Source organism: Vipera berus, assembly GCF_964194415.1.
Source record: "Vipera berus genome assembly, chromosome: 1".
In the NCBI taxonomy this organism is placed as follows: domain Eukaryota; kingdom Metazoa; phylum Chordata; class Lepidosauria; order Squamata; family Viperidae; genus Vipera; species Vipera berus.
In genome coordinates, this window is record NC_138202.1 from 249,865,260 (window position 1) to 249,879,612 (window position 14,353).

The window sequence follows — 14,353 nt, forward strand, 5'->3', positions numbered from 1 at the left end:
TTGGGGACCTGTGATATAATGGGTGTCCTATTATGCATCAATGTTTGGCATTCAAGACTATTCAGAAAAAAAAATAAAGATCAGTTCCAAGCAAGTCAAAATAAAATATATACAAAATCAATAACACAGAGTAACACTTTGCATCATATTAAGGTCTAAAAATGCAATCCCATTATCAGCTAAGCCAAAGGCCTGCCAAAACAAAAACAGCATGTAACAGTGGCAACAATACTAAAATCTGTATATGTGTGACTTTGAACAGTAATGCTACCTTAAGAGCAACTGACCATAGACTCTTTTCTCTTGTGAAAAACTTACATACAGGTCAGGAAACCACAATGGGAACAGTACATGGTGAAATAGACTGGCAAAGTTAGGAAGGGAGTGTGACAAGTTTGCATTTTCTCTCTTATGGAGTTAACCTACATGTTGAATATAATGTATATTAAGGGAATCTGGATTGGAAGATGAGTATGGTTTTAAAGTTGGAAGAAGAAACACCAATTTGCCCTAATAGCCAAAACTGTAGAAGATCTGCAAGCCTTAGTACTAAAAATCAAAGAGCACATAGAAAAAAAATGAGACTAAAATTAAATCTATGGAAGACCACACTAAAGACAATTGGTAGAACAATGAGCCTCAGAATTGACAATTCCAAGGTACTGAAATAGTAGATAGTTTCTGCCTCTTAGGATCAACCATTAACAGTAAAGAAACAAGCAATCAAGAAATATGCAGCAGACTAGCACTTGATAGAACAGCCATGAGGCCATTGGGAAAAAATAAATAAATGCCATGATTTTATGAAGATCAGAACCATGCAAGTCATGGTATTACCGTTATGATGCTCAATGGAAGCAAAAGTTGGACTTTAAAGAAGCAGGATAAGAAAAGTATTGACACTTTTGAACTTTGGTATTGGGGAAGATTCCTGAGAATATTGTGGACCATTAAGAAAAGAAAGCAATGGATTATTGAACAAAGTTCTCACTTGAGCCAGAAATGACCAGGCTCAAGTTAATTTATTATGGACACATTATGTGAAAACCGAGTTCTCTGGAAGATGCTGTAATGCTAAGGAAAGTGAAAAGATAGAGAAGAGGATGGCAAGGAGCAAGGTAGATGGATTTACAGAAGTGATAAATGCACTATTGGAAGACTTGAACCTAACAATTGATGTGATGGAATGAAATGAGGAGATGGATTCCCAGGAGAAAGGGGGGACATTCTAGAGGAGCAAGAAGCGACTCACTCCAGATATTATGTAAGAGAGAAAGAGGGTTAAGACAGCTCCTCTCTAAATAGTTTACAGAGTCTATGGTAGATGCAGATAGTAGAGTCTTCAGTCTGGTAAGGTTTTCTCTATAGGGAATGAAACAAGAATTGGAAGAATTACCATATGTTATTCATGATTATGTTTAAAAAAAGGTAAAGGAGTCCCTGAAGATTTTACTGTGCTAATCATTGCTGACTATAGGGGGCTGTACTCATCTCTGTTTCAAGGCCATTGACCCAGCGCTGTCAGAAGATGCCTCCATGGTTATGTTACCTTCCCACTGAAGTGGCAACTAGTTATCTATTTGCATTTGTATGCTTTCGAACTGCTAGGTTGGCAGGAGCCAAGGTGAGGATGGGAGCTCACCACATTACATGGAAATCGTTCTCAAACCTGGGCTGTTGGCTTTCTAGATGACAAGCCCAGTTGCTAACCACTGAGCCACCATGCCACCCTTTATTCATGGTTATGGTGCTGACATCAATTACGTAAGTAGTCATTGACTTTGCTCTACCCAGCGGGAAATCTCAGATCTCAAGCAAAATTTTAGGGAAGTAATCTGGAAAAGATTGAAAGACACATATCTCACAATTGTTACAAGGATCAAACACATGGCATCCAGGCTAGCCTTCATTCTGTTATCAACTTGTCTTTCTTTTGGCTATTCAAGTGGCATGCCTTGGTTATTTTTCACAGACAAATCTACCTGTGGTTGACCATAACTCTAGGAAAAGAAGCTCACTGAGTGGCTGTTTAAGCATTCAAGATGTAAAATGGTTCTCTGTTCACAAACAGTTGCTATCTGGCTCTGTATACACCTTGTCTTCTGGTCTTATTAAATTCAACATCCAAATTCATATTGACTGTAATGGGAGAAGAATTAGATTCATATTGAGATAGTGAAACAGCATAGCTTATGCCGTCAGTATGATTAGGAGTTCTCCCATCATCTTCTCTTGCTCACCCCCATTCTGACATCTGTCTTTTTCAGCATATAAATGAACTGCCTTGCAGTGTAAACATTTCAGGAAATTTATGCATCTGCCTTTACTGGCAACCTAAGAAAAAGCTGTGGTATCCTGGAAGCTTGACAGACCCACTAGTTTTTATAGCTTGTATTACAAATGTTCTCCATTTAGTTTCATTAAAGGGCTAAATTAATGGAATAGAAAAGAGGAAAAATATCTTTTTTTCACTGCTTTAGCTATGAAATATATACATAGGAAAGAATGGCAGTTCCCGCAATCTTGCTTATATATCTATATATATCTATATATATCTATATATCTATATCTATATCTATCTCTATTATCTATCTATCTATCTATCTATCTATCTATCTATCTATCTATCTATCTATCTATCTGTATATGTATATAATTGTGGCATTCTTATAATTGTTGATTGTATACCATTCAGAATCATATTTAGTGAGAACGGTGGTCCTATAAATTTGTTAAAATAAATAAAATATAAAGTTGAATTGAAAAAACTGAATGACTACAGATAAATTAAATATTAAGAGGGATTATATTAGAAGTGAAACAAGTTGAGAATGAAAATAAGATACAGATAAGAGCAATGGATTTGAGAAAGACAGTACATCAAACAAGAAAGGACATAGCAGCCTCTTAAAAGGAACAGACTTCCTTCTCTACTTCAAGTAAACCTACATAAACAAATTCTATCAGTAGACTGCAGAATAGCAGTCTCTAAGTGATTGATAGACAGAATCTGAATGTTTGTGCATGTGTGTATACGTATGACCACGATTGACCCAAAATTTCTGTTGCTAAGTGAGACATTTGTTAAGTGAGTTTTGCTCCATTTTACAACCTTTCTTGCCACAGTGCTTAAATTAATAACATAGTTGTTAAGTGAATCTGGCTTTCCCATTGATTGCTTATCAGAAGGTCTCAAAAGGTCATATGACAACTGTGGCTGTGATACATACGAGTCAGTTCCCAGGCATCTGAATTTTGATCACATGAGCACAGCTGCAACTATTTTAAGTGTGAAAAACAGTCCTAAATCACTTTTTCAGCACCATTGCAACTTTGAACGGTTATTAAATGAACTGTTGTAAGTTGAGGACTACATACATACATACACACACATATTAATTTAATGCTGGGAAAGGTAGAAGGAAAGAAAAGAAGAGGGTTGCTAGCAGCAAGGTGAATGAACACAGTTACAATGGCAATAGGTTATACTGTTGGAAGACCTGAAGAAAGAGGCTGGGGGACAGCTTGTCATGAGGAAAAATATATCTATTGACAATGACTTCATGATAAATAATAAAGCAATCACTTGTGTTAATGTCACAAGAGACCATTCAATCTTTCTTTCCACTTTGCCATACGTGGGAATAATGTTTGAGACTTTGCAAAAACACCTAGTCCACTGAACCACTAAATCACCTTCAAATCTCTATCAAATGAACGGAAGGCGCTGGTTCATCTTGATTGTTTGAATCAACATGACCATTTATTTGGTCCAAATGTGGAGTGTGAAAGATTGATTAGTTCAAATCTTCTCTGGAAACCATCCTTTAAAGTTTTTCTCAGCCCCAGTACATGGCTAAAGAGGGTTCTATCATTATTTCACTTTAAAATAAATGTCCTTAACTGTTCTGCAATAAAATATAGCTCATCCTTAAGTAAAGGGCAATCACACCATGTAACAATATAAATTCCAAATTACTTAGTTGCAAAACAGTGGGTCTTTGGGGCAATTTATAAATGCTGCTAGTGCTCACACTAGCACTGCATTGCAAAATGTTACCTGACTTTTTTATGTCTGTGCTGATGTTAAGAAATTGTAAATTACAAATAAAATTTAAATTTTAAAAAAATGAAACTTAGATTTGATCTGGAGTTCCTGCCTCTGAATTAGCTTTTCTTATAATACAATATATTTGTTTCCATATGAGAGAGTTTCTCTGCTGCACCCCCAACCATGAAATAATAATAATAACAACCAGTGCTTTTTTTGTAAAAGAAAAAGGTGCCGGAACTCAGACATGTCATACAACCTGCCTTGCCTACCCTACAAGGTTCCATCCAAAAAAGGTGCCGGAACTCCGTTCTGAGCGTTCTATGAGGAAAAAAAGCCCTGATAACAACAACAACAACAACAACAACAACTGAGCAACAGAGGGCCAGCAGCTGCAGTACTACTAGAAGAACAGATACTTACCCTTCACAAATATACAAGAAATGAAAACAAAGAAATAATTATCTGTTATTTTAATAAAAGTCACCTTGGGTGCAATCCCAAAATCACCATTAGTCAATTGCAAAAGCAGCTTTACTTGGAACAGCTTACATCCTGCAATAGTACAACAACAAACAACAACATCTGCCTATCGTAAGTCCCTGAGCAGGACTCAATAGGTAGATAAAAATGCCAAATCCAGTTTAATCATATGGCTGACTGTGCGAAAAACCATAATAATAATAGAGGTTGCTTCTGTGGATTTCAGAACATTCAATACCAATATTTAAACATTAAAATTATAATCCAGTGTGAGCAGAAGCATCACATTGTTACCAGGCATATTGATCTCAATGGATCTCTGAATTGAAGCTGTTTTCATTATTCAGTGAAATGACAGAAAATGAGTTGGACTTTGTTTCGTCTGGCACATGCATCATCAACTACATCTAATTGCAGCATCTTTTGACAGATGGTGATTTATAGGACAGAAAGCACAGTAATTTTTATTCAAATGCCAGCCTGATTGTCTGTGGCAACATTTTATAGAGTTGCTAATTTCTGACTAAACACAGGGATTATTTGGAGAAAATAAATGCAGAACAGCAAAGTCACCCAGGGGTCAAGTTATATCTTGCTTTGAGTAGCTGAAAGGGCAAATAGATTCTAGGCATGACAACTGACTCTCCCCAATTGTCCATCACCCAGGTTCATTTGACTTTACCGTTTATGCAACTGCAGCTGATCTAGATGATAGACTGCAGCTTAAAGCCACAATAGATAAACAGCTCTCCCACATATCCAGACAAAACAGGATGCCTTATACACCTAAGTAAGAACATACTGTGTTTCCCTGAAAGTAAGCCCTAGCTTGATTTTTGGGGGTGGGCCTAATATAAGCCTTATCCCAAAAATAAGCCCTAGTTTTGGGACGAGGCACATACCTAAAAATTGAGCTAGGGTGGGGTTGGGGCAGGTGGAGCTGCCCCACATATCCAGTACCCACCTACCTTGCAGCCAGGCCTCTCCTAGCCAGCTCACTTCTTCTGCGGCATCCCCAGGCCTGCATTTCGCATCCAGAGACCTTTCCAGAAGGCCACTGCAGCCAAGAATGGAGCTATGGATTGAATCTATAGCTTGGTTCTCAGCTGCAAAGGCCTTCCAGAAAGGCCTTTGATTGCAAAATGCAGGCTGGAACTCCATTCTCAGTTGCAGAATGAAGCTGCTCCTTTAGCTGTAGAAGAAGTGGGCTGGAAAAGATACCCCCTCCCAGAAAATAAGACATGGTGCCTCTTTTGGAGGAAAAAAATAATAAAAAAATAAGAGCGGATCTTATGTTCTGGGAAACATGGTAATGTGAATGTAACTCTTCTGAGTCAAATCCCAGACCACTATTTGTTTCTCACAATGATCAACCAGATGGCTCTGGGGGTATTCACAAGCAGTTGATGGAGACTTCTCATACACCATTGTATATTTTATTGATTTTTAAAAAAAAACATAAATCACAATAATTGGTGAACAGTGTGTTGTCTGGATTACACTTGTAAAACAATCATTAACAACTGATTTCTATAATCCATAATCCACATAATGGTTTTAGTTGATTTCTTCTTTTCCCAAAATATCCTCTTTTGCAAACATTGAGTTAATACAATTGTTATTGTTTTGATATATAACAATTAGATATATATATATTTTCCCAATATTCCTAAAAATAATCACATCAATCTAATATTTCTTTTCTATCCAACCATTCTGGTTGCCTTATCATAGATCCTGTTAACAGTCCTTATTTTAATTAAAATCTTACTGGTTAAGATTTTCTCAAAAATTAATTACATTTAAAAATTTAACTCTATTTTTCCATATGAACCATCTCACACTTTTACATTTCTTAAGGAATAGATAAAACAATGAAAAAAAGGACACCAAGAGTAAAGAAACATAAAAAATAACATACTACTTAAAATATATATCCCTCCTAAGCTCATATATATTTATTTCCTAAATTTCTTCTTTTTAACCATAATTAAAAATATGTTTAATCTTTAAAAATTCCATTTAATACATCTAATCATCTAGTCCTTTAACTCTTATTCAAAACATTTTTATCCATTATAATTTTCTTAAATTCAATCACATTTAAGTATCTAAAACATTTCCTTTATCATTTCAACTTTTTTATATTACTCATATCCAGAGCTTTTTTTGTAAGAAAAAAGGTGCTGGAACTCATATCTTGTTATTCTTTTATTTTAAAAAAAATATATATTCAGTTTTCAACATAAATTTATTTATTGCATTTAAGGCAAATGTTCATAGTAAATTTTACACTAAAAATTAAAAAAAGATTTTCAATTCACCAATGAGTTTTTAAAATAAAGAAATTATTTACCTTTTGCACGTGGTCAATCACTGTACACACACCCACACATGTCAATTGTGTAATGAAGCATAATGGTCGCCACCCACAGTAAGCACTCAGCATGCGATCACACAACCAATCACAAGCCAAGCAGTGCCACAAGCTGAGCAGCGCCATCACAACCAGCGTGGAAAGAGTACGCATGCATCGGACTCGACACACAAGCAGCTGGCATGCACCATTTTAATGATTTTGCCCCTGACCTGCTATGCTCAACAGGGCGATTCAAGTCCACAAGGGCCAAACATCAAATTTCCAAAAGTTACTTTTAAAACTTGGAAAATCTGTTGAAAAAAGGTGCTGGAACTCCATTCTGGTGCATTCTATGACAAAAAAAGTACTGCTCATATCAAGAAAGAGAACAAAAAAGTGAAAAAAGCATACTATATTATTTAGGGAATTCATCCCTCTTAGAATAACATATATATTCCCAAACTTTTCTATTTCTTTAACCCAGGGGTCGGCAACCCAAAAAAGGAAAAGAGCCACTGGGAACCGGTTCCATCACACATAAAAAAAAGTGGGAGCCGCGTGCGTGCGTCCATGCACGCGCATGCGCAAAAAATGTTTTGCGCATGTGCAAAACGGGTTTTTCTTGCGCATGCGCGGACGCGCGAGGTTGCCTTTTTTTATGTGTGATGGAACCGGTTCCCGGTTGTGCGACGGCGACGGCCCGTCTGCAAAGCTGCCACTTTCGGCAGCCTGCAAACGGGCCGCGGCAGCTTTTGCAAGAAGCGGGGCCGCTACCCATTCCGAGAGGTGCGCGCGCACCTCTCCGAACGACCGTAGGTGCGCGTGCACCTCCCCAAACCTCCCCAAACGTCGGCAGGTCTCCGTACCTCCGCGCGAACGGGCAGCGGCCCCGCTTCTTGGGAAAGCTGCCGCGGCCCATCTGCAAAGCTGCCGAAAGCAGCAGGTTTGCAGACGGGCCGCGGCAGCTTTCGCAAGAAGCGGGGCTGCTGCCCGTTCGCACGGAGGTACGGAGACCTGCCGACGTTTGGGGAGGTTTGGGGAGGTGCGCGCGCACCTTCCCAAACCTCCCCAAACGTCGGCAGGTCTCCGGACGGCGGCAGCTTGGGAGAGGTGCGCGTGCACTCTCCAAACCGCCGCCATCCCATTTGCACAGCTGCCGTGTTCGTCAATGTTTGACGAACGCGGCAGGTCTCCGGACGGGACAGCGGCGGCTTGGAGAGGTGTGCGCGCACCTCCGCCCTTCGGAAAGGTGCACGTGCACCTCTCGGAACGGGCGGTGCCACTCTCCATTTGGAGAGGTGCGCGCGCACCACTGCCCGTTCGAAGAGGTGTGCGCGCACCGGGCGGCTGGGAGCCACAGGAGACGGCTTAAAGAGCCGCATGCGGCTCCGGAGCCGCGGGTTGCCGACCTGGGCTTTAACCATATTCAAACAAATGTTTTTTTTTTAAAGTATTCTCTCTGGTAAGTCCCATCATCTATTTTCTTGGTTTCCACTTTAGTCTTTTTCCTTTGACCAGTATTTTTCTTAATCAATGTATTTTGCTGAAACAAAAGAGCCTTGGTGGAGCAGTGGGCTAATGCCTCCTTAAGTAACACCAGCTGCCTGCAATTAGTGCAGGTTCGCATTCCACCAGGCTCAAGGTTGACTCAGCCTTCCATCCTTCCGAGGTAGGTAAAATGAGGACCCAGATTGTTGGGGGCAATTAAGCTGACTTTGTAATAATGCCGCTTGGGTGTGTGTGTGAAAGCCCTAATAAGCAGGCATATACATAGAATGAAGGCTATTGCTAAGCTTGTAAGCCGCCCTGAGTCTTCGGAGAAGGGCGGGATATAAATGGAATTAAATAAAAAAAAAGTTAAATAAATAAAATAAAATAAATAAAATAATTAAATAAAAAAAACAATATATGAACAATAAATATAGATGTGCTGTGGAAGCTAGGAGGGAAGAATTGGAGAATGAAATAAAGGAAAAAGAAAAGGCTTTGATTTTGAATTTAGAGGTTGTGAAGTCTAAGGAGGCTATTAAACTGTTAAGAGGAATGGATTGAGTATATCCAGAACAAATATGGGACTAAGAAGTTTCATGTAGTATTTGAATAAGTCTTCCTTTCTTTTTTTTCTGTTTTTTTTATATATTCTATATTAATAGTGTTTGTAGTTATCCTATGTGAGCTAGAGAGTGATAGATTTTAGAGTCTATGGTTGTTAGCATATGGTTGTTTATGATTCTTTCTTTGTTTTTTATACCTTGTACTCAGCTCTGGGAAGTCCGGGGGGGGGAGGGGGGGAGGGGTAAGGAGGGAGGGACAGGGGAGGGGTAGGGGGGATTGTCAAAGATAAAATGTATGATAAAACTTTTCAATAAAAAAATAATAATAAAAAAAAAGTTTTTCCGTATGTTCGTAAATGTTGCTGTAGATATAAAAAGTAAATCAGGTGAAGTGTCTTTGTAAGGGGCTTCTGCCTTTCCACATTTGTTGAAAACCTTTTTCTTTTTCTTTGTCTCTGCTTCTCTTATCATTTCCTTTCTCTCTGATGTTCATGACATCTCTACAGTCCATTTTATCCAATCTGTTTTCTTATCCTCAGATTTATTTTTTAGTCTTAAGGGATAAGTTGTTTTTCCCAATTCTTGTGAATTTTTCCCCACTAGGATTAATTCATGTTTCCTTGTTTTGTTAAGTTCCATCTTTAAGTCTCTATTCTCAGTTTTATATCCATTTATCTGTTTTATCTGCTCCTTCTCTGTTGTTTTCTGGGAATTTTTTCTTGTTGTAGAGTTAGCTTAGAAATAAGGTAAAGGTAAAGGTTCCCCCGCACATGCGTGCTAGTCGTTTCCGACTCTAGGGGCCGGTGCTCATCTCCGTTTCAAAGCCGAAGAGCCAGCGCTTGTCCGAGGACATCTCCGTGGTCATGTGGCCGGCATGACTGGACGCCAAAGGCGCACGGAACGCTGTTACCTTCCCACCGTAGTGGTCCCTATTTTTCTACTTGCATTTTTACATGCTTTCGAACTGCTAGGTTGGCAGAAGCTGGGACGAGTAGCAGGCGCTCACTCTGCTACACGGCACTCGGGATTCGACCCGCCAAACTGCCGACCTTCTGATCGACAAGCTCAGCGTCTTAACCCACTGAGCCACCGCGTCCCTAGCTTAGAAATAGATTTATTTATATTTTCAAAATTATTTTTGGATTTCTTTGTGGTTTAAAGTCATTGTTGTTTGAATTAGTTGCAGTATACTATATATCTCCTCCTGTGAAGTATTTATGTTTTCTTGATATGTTCTTTCTAAATGTCTTTGATTCACGATGGCCAAGAATTTGAGTTTTTCTCTTCCTTTTTTTCTCTGCAAATAGCTTTAGAGTCCCAATTAAATAGATATTTGTAATCCAAATAGTTCAAAAAAGATTTTTTTCTCAAAGTTATAATTCTCTCTTTGTCTACTGCCCAGATTATTGTCCTTTTTTTAAATCATAGCTGTTCTTTGTTGTCAAAAATTGAAGGTCACAAACACAGATTAGCTTTCCCCAGGTTTTGCCAAGTCTTATATTAAAGTCATAGCTGTCACAGTCTTCATATACCACTAGGTGTCAGCAACTATTTGTTTTTCAATTTCCAAAATAAACAATTACCTCTAAAATGAGAGTCTTAACCATTCAAACAATTTTAAATTTATCCAGGATCACCCTTCTTTCTTCATCACCTCTCTGGGGCAACTTAGACCCATTTAGGGTCCCCAGGCAGGGCAAAATTAGCTGGGGGTGTGTGGAGAATCCACAAGCCTGTGACCAGTCACTACCGCACAAAACCAGAAGTCTGGCCTAACTCCTCTTAAGACATCACCAAAAGCACATCCACATAAGTGTTCGGGTAGATCTGCACTTTTGGATAAATCCAACTCTATGTAGCACATGATATTTATCTCTGCAAGAACAAGGCAGAATATGTGGGTGAGAGTGAGAAGGAAGCTTTCTTTTTTTTGCCCTTTCTTTCTTTCAATCCCATCCTCCCTCTGAAATTAGCCGGGATCTTAGCCGGGATGATTTGTGCACAGTCACTCATGCGCTCGTGTCCTCTCGTCTGGACTACTGCAACGCTCTCTACATGGGGCTGCCCTTGAGGACCACCCGGAAGCTCCAACTGGTACAGAATGCAGCCGCGAGAGTTGTGTTGGGAGTCTCCCGATACTCCCACGTTACACCTCTGCTCCGTGAGCTGCATTGGTTGCCAGTTGTCTTCCGGGTGAGATTCAAGGTACTGGTAACGGTGTTTAAAGCCCTCCATGGCATGGGGCCGGAGTACCTTAGGGAACATCTGCTGCCGGCATCAAGCTCCCTGCGCCCTGTGCGTTCCCACAGAGAGGGCCTCCTCAGGGTGCCACCGATCAGAGAATGTCGATTGGTGGCCCCCAGGGGGAGATCCTTCTCTGTGGGCGCTCCGGAGCTGTGGAATCAGCTACCGGTAGAGCTCCGGATGGCGCCCGATCTTCGCTCCTTTCGTCGCGATCTCAAGACGTTTTTGTTTGTACAAGCTGGCCTAGCCTGATGGGGATCGGTGGGGTTGTTTTATCTTTAGTCTCTTAATTTTATCTTGGGGTTTTTAGAATTGTACTCCTATTGTTTTAACTAGGGCAACTGTTTAATCTCTTTTTAATGTTTGTATTTGGTATTTTATTCTGCCCTGTGAACCGCCCTGAGTCCTCAGGGAGAAGGGCGGTATATAAATGTTATTAAATTAAATTAAATTAAATTAAATTAAATTGTTTGGGCTAAAAGATGGTGATTCATCCAAAGTCAATGCATTCCATGTTCAGCTCTGGAATTATACCAGGTCTCCATCATTTACCCAAAACTTAAAACACTCTGTGATGTTAGTTCCAACTACTGTGTTTTCCTGAAAATAAGACCTACCCTGAAAATAAGCCTGGGGTGGTGGTGGGCATGGCCAGCAAAGCAGCGGGAGCACGCTGGGGCCAACAGTGTCTGGCAGCAGCTGCAGTGTGCTGGCCCCTTGGAGCAGCGCAGTTAAGTCCAGTGCGGAGGCGGGGGGGAGGCAGGTGATCCGGACATGCCACGCACTTTTTGGAGAAATGACAGAGAGTGCAACCTTCATCTGCTTGAAAATGGGGCAGTTGGAAATGGATTGAATCCATCTGTTTCCAACCACCCCATTTTCAAGCAGACGAAGCTTATAATCTCTGTCAACAGCAACAGCAGATTCCTCCCCATACATGGGATGAAGCACTCCACCATTGCCGCTGCTTCTCCCTTGGTGCTGCAAGGCAGCTCCGAGGCAGCACCCATCTCCTTTAAGCCAGTGGTGAAGGTGGAGCTTGGGAGGCAGCGGTTTGGGCATAGCTCAAGCATGGACCAACAGCAGCAGCAAAGCAACAGCAGAATCCCCTCTTAGGACGGAGCACTCTGCCACCATTCTTTCCCCCTTGGAGCTGCAAGGCTGCCGCCTCCCTGCTCACCTTTCTGGTGGGCTAGGCCAGGCCAGGAAGGTGCCCCCCCAGCATTCCTGGGACAAAGGGGATAACATCAGGTCTTATTTTGTGGGAAACATGGTAGGATACCCTATCAAGAAATGTTATGGATATAACTTTTGTTTGTACTGTATGCACAAGAATATAACCCTCAGCACCCAGCCTGTTTAGTAGCCTCAACAAACATTTTTTCTTCTTTTCAGAGCCCTTTCTAATCATTTTTTTCTTAAAATAGTTGACAGGATTATATGCTCCTTTGGGCTAGAATACTGTATGCAAGTGCATGCTTTTTGTAGGTGTATTTTTTTGTTTTTTAAAAAAAAATCAAACTGTCTTTTTAACTTTGTCCCAAAATTCTAACTTCACACATTTTTCATTTTTGCCATGCCCATAATGGCCTCCATTCAAAGGTTAAGTACAGCTATCAAAAATGGTCAGTCCCTAATAGAAATATAAACTTAAAGTTAACTCACTTTTGATGTCCCTTTTTTCAAGAGGCAAATGGTACTATCCACTCATGATCAGCAATCATACTTCTAAAATATTTATTTAAAAACAAATATTATTATCTATTATTATACTCCAGCAAGTCTCTATGGTAGTATTGGTAGCTGAAGAGGGAAGAGGCTGGCTAGCCTAGAATTGTTGCAGAGGAGGAAGCAATGGAGACAACCCCCCCCCCTGTCTCCCAAAAAATTCCCTGGATTCTATCTGGTTGTTTTCAAAAGAGTATAGTTAGTTTGGTGAGATTCTTATAAATAGGTGAGTAGCAATAAATATACTTCCCTGATCAGCTCATGGTGTTCTGTTTCCTCGTACCTCTGAGCATTTTACAATATTCGGTGTGATAAAAGGGTTAAAATACAAAGTACAATGAGAATTATTGACTGAAAATGACGAAGAGAAAAAAATTGGGGAATGGAGGAATGGAATAGAATATCCTAGAAGGGATATAAGTCTGGCTAGAAGCATCTCGCATAGTAATTTTTTTTGTAGTCTGTGTTTCTCCCCACTTCCCCCCACCCTCACTTGTTCATTGTATGCTAGCTTCCATTGCAATCCTCTTTCACTAATCCATACTTAGAAAATCACACCTTTCATTCTGTTCCATGGATCTCAATTGAAATCTTAAATTGTCTGTTATGCTGAAACTGTTATGTTACAATGGAATCTTCTCTTCTATGGTGGAACCGAAATCTTAAATTCTCTGTTACGGTGAAACTGTTATGTTATGATGGAATCTTCTCTGTTATGGTGGAACCTAGAAGCCCTAGTGGCACAGTGGTTAAAGTGCAGTATTCCATGCAAATTCTGTTTATAGCCTGGAGTTTGATCCTGACCAGGCTCAAGCTTGACTTAGCCTTTCATCCTTTTGAGGTTGATAAAATCAGAACTCAGATTATTGAGGGCAAATAATGCTTCTACATTATATACTGCCCAGAGAGTGCTATAAAGTACAGAATTTTATCTATCTCATGATTTGGCATTTCACCAGGTCTTCATGATTACCCATTTTGAGTTTATCTCTCTTTCTGGATTTCAATATACATTTTGCTGCCAAATTTCTCATTTGAGAACCATTGGGAACTTTGAATTGCTGAGGAAATTAGTTTATTTTTTTCTTTAAGTGAACTGAAAAATATTAATGATTTAATTTTATAGCATATTTAGATCTTAATCTAACACATGATAGATATATGATTTTGTAAGCAGAAGATGTTCCTTATTCTGTCCTTTTATTTTTGCGTGTAATAAAAAAATCCCAAAACTATATTGATTTTAGTGGCATCCTGAAATTGTCTTTATATCCAGCTAGGTTGTGTATTATAAAACTAAGCCACAGTAAAATACATTGTTAATGCAAATTCTAAAAATATGCTTATATGGCAGTTGTACTGTGCATACTAACTAAAAGTATTATTCTTTTCATATCTATTCAGCCATTGAATTAAAGGGAACCATTGAATTAA